At 41.8% G+C, this 3,465-nt stretch overlaps 1 protein-coding gene across 4 annotated transcripts in view; it reads left to right on the top strand.

Moving 5' to 3' along the window:
• Window positions 1–3,465, top strand: part of NSD3 (nuclear receptor binding SET domain protein 3) — a 52,171-nt gene continuing 48,706 nt past the window's right edge. For 3 of the 4 annotated variants that reach the window (XM_085304162.1, XM_085304164.1, XM_085304165.1), the window contains exon 1: window positions 1–295. The gene's annotated coding sequence lies outside the window, so the exon portion shown is untranslated. The remainder of the gene's footprint in view (window positions 296–3,465) is intronic. The other variant, XM_085304166.1, reaches the window with a different exon arrangement.

A 3,465-nucleotide genomic window follows, 5' to 3' on the forward strand; every position in this document is an offset into this window, starting at 1 on the left:
CCCTTCCCTGCCGGCTCGTAGCGCTTCTAGCGAGTCTCCCTTCAAGCCATYGTGTTAGCTCGGTGTGCCCCCGTGAAATGACAGAGCCTTCTGCCCAAATGCCAAGAAAAGAGGAAGTCTGCTGCTGAAAGGTCTTCGTCTGCACCTTCTAATTGTTGTTTACTTAGTGCCAGGAGAGCATAAGATAAACTCAGAGACATGTTTGAAGACAAGATCTTGGCAGAAAGTGACTTTTTCCTTCTGCTGCTTGCTCATGCTGGATCCTACAAAGCTTTGGCTCAAGTTTTGGCAGGAGGTAAGAGAGCTTATTAAGCCGGTAACTCTGATGCTGAAGTTGATCTGTTTCCATACTAAATGTTTCCTGGTATGTTTACAGGGTTTTTCAAAAGTGAAAATGCGATCAGTAGTTCAGTAACCTGTGATAGCTAACCCACATTATCTAGCAGACCAGTAGTAGAATCCCTTGATTTTGTTGTACAGAACAAAACTTAAAAGATTCAAGTTTAAATGATTGTGGTTTATTTCTATATATAGAGCAGTGTGTATTTTGAGCAGCTGTGTGTACAAAGCTGCCTATAGGAGGAGAGTCTCCTTTTGYGTGTTATTGCCTGAGAACAGGTTTGCATGGAATTAAGCATCAGATGGAATCTTCAAGCCCTGGCATGTCTGAGACAGAATCTATAGATCTGCAAATATGATGAAACAAGTAGGCAGCTGGAGAAATGTTCTGGGTGAATGACAGTAGACTTAGTGTCTCTTGGAATGGCTTGTGTGTTTGAGAGTTTAATGTGTGAAAATACTATAACACCCACAAGGCAGAATACGCTTAACTCATTGGCAACTTTGCTAACCAGTGCCTCAACGAGTGAACAATATTTTATAAAGTAAAAATAGAATTTAAAATGATTGCTAAGAAATGAGGAAGAAAGCTCCCAAGGTCTACCACCAGAGGTCTCATTACATTGCTGTTTTCCCTTGGTTGGAAAGAACATTTCCCATAAGGGGCTGGTCTTCGAGTCTTTTAAATTCTGGAGGGGGAACATCACCATTAATCTGAATCCTTTCTTACTCTCAAAAGCATTTCTGCGTTGTTAATACAGACAATGTAATAGTRCAATTTAGTTCCTGTGTGCCCTATTCTGCCAAAATGTATTCTACTAAGCTAGTTGCTGCCTTGGGATCAAAAAAAAAGATATCTTCCCCCCCCCCCGGAAGGTTCTTGCTTGAAGCATTAGCAGAATAGGAAATCGAGAGTAGGTAAATAGCCAAAAACAATCTCTTCCCTCTGAACGCAGCTCAAGAAGATATCCTTTATTCATCGTGCTAGAGTGGAAGATTTACATTATTGTACTACTCTAAACCTTTCAAGAACTTGGAAGAGCTTATGTTGTCTCATCAGAGACATATTTCAATGTAAATCTGTGAGCTGGTTATTGCCTTCTAAAAGAATACMGACCACAGTCATTGTTGGATGTGTTTATTTACTTTATAATTTTCAGTGTTCAGAATTGTGATTCAGACATACTCAAATTCTGTTTTCAAGATTTTTTTTTTCCCATGAATGAGGGCTAGAAGCTCCTTCCCCCCACCCCCGCCCGCTTTTTTTTTCTTTCTTTTGAATGCTGATGTTTGCATGTTCCCATGCTATTTTAAGTGCTCGGCCTTTAGGAAATTCCCTAAAGCATGTGAGGGGATCAGAGCATCTTGCCTGACAGTGTCTACTTAAAGCCTTGTTGAAGAGTTGGAGCTTCTAAAATGCTGTTCAGAGCCGCCTTAGCTTCCACGGAGTTAGCAATATCACCCTTTTGGGGAATCGTCCCAGGCATGGGTCTGTTTGTCCGGCTGTAGACAGCATCTCTGAACTCTTCTTTAACACATACACAGTATGATTTGGAGCACAGCKTCTGGTAGCAATTATCATACTTCATTTAAAGAGGAAGATTCTTCAGGAAAAGCAGAACACCTCTTGGATTGTTCAAAAATAATTTTTCTCTCGCGTGTGTCTTTCGGGTTGTTGTAAAGCGCCCAGTGTGTGGCCCACGAGGAACRCTGGGTTCCGCTACTGATGCAGCTGCGGTTGCTCAGTGGCCTGTGCTGCTTGTGATGATCCCCCGCGAGCTGGAAATGCCGACTCTGGCAGAGAGGCACAGAACCGGCCCCTGAGTGCCTGCAGGGAAACAAAAGTGCTGCTTCCCTTGTTCAGAGCGAGTGTCAAAGTGGTGTCAAGTACCGATAGGTACCCAGCACAGGCTGGATGGTGCTCCTGATAGGGATCACCAATTACTCGSGAAGGTATGTTCCTCTCCTGGTGGCTAGCTGTCTTTCTTGTAGTGCCTGCACAAAGCATGAGTAAAGATTCTTTTGGGCACATAAGAAACCATTCAATATGCAGAGTTTTAAATTAACTTCTTATGCTAAAAAGCAGCTAGTAAAACTCTGCCCCACTGAACTTTGCTTTCCCCTACATTTTCACGAGTTCAGGTTAAAATCTTACTGTATTTTCAGTCTTTGTTCCTTGGAAAGGTCGATATTTTTCAAAAGCYCGGTATTTCCTTTACCAGTAGATAGCTAATACTTGTCTTAGGGAGCAAAAACTGCGTTTTATTTTTCCCACATTCCATGTGCTCTGCTAACCACTGCACAGATTATYCAATCTTCCTTAAGGGCAGAAAAGTGTTATAGTGCTTCCTTGATCTGGATTCATTTTTAGCTCTGTGTGTAGTTTCCTAACCAACAGATCGCTTCGAGAGCCTACAGTACATTAAATGTAAGCCCATCGGGAGCAGGAAAAACTAATGTGAAGGAAAACTGTATTTGAGCAAAATGGAGGAAAACAAGAATTTCTGTCAGTATGTTGCTTAGCTGTCAAAGGGAATCAAAAAGAAAATAAATTCCCACCCCGTGACTACTTCAGCTGTGAGAGCATCAGTAACTCCCCCCTCCCCCTCCCCCAGTAATACTAAGTATTTAGGGCTGCAGAATTTACAGAAGGGAGGAGAAGAGGGAGAAAGCCTTTTCTAGGTCACCTCCATTTTTGATGACTTATTGTGTTTAGTAGGAGGAGAATTGCTTTTTAAATTCACTTTATTACAGCAATTTCTCACCACCACCACCACCCCCCAGAGCATAGACAACAAAAACGCCTCCTTGTTGTGGGCTCTGAGCCGCCGGGTTCTGGGCAATGGGAAATGCCATAAATTTGGAAATCATTGCTCAGTCTTTGTTCAGTGACTCGTAAAGCTCGTATCTCTTCAGTTTCCTCTTTCATGTTGGATCATGTCTCTCTTTCCAGCTAATTCATCTTGTTTTATTATTGATTTTTTTTTCCTCTGGTAACAGACGTCATACTATCTTTCCATCTTGTTTACTTTCAATTCGCTTGCGCTTGTCTTGTTGTCTTGCTTTCCATTTTCTTTTTTTTCCCTCTCTTTTGCATGCCTTTTTTTCTTTTTTTTTTTTTTTTTT

The sequence above is a fragment of the Rhea americana genome, unplaced genomic scaffold (genome assembly GCF_003343005.1).
Source record: "Rhea americana isolate MKP2758 unplaced genomic scaffold, rheAme1 scaffold_204, whole genome shotgun sequence".
Classification (NCBI taxonomy): Eukaryota; Metazoa; Chordata; class Aves; order Rheiformes; family Rheidae; genus Rhea; species Rhea americana.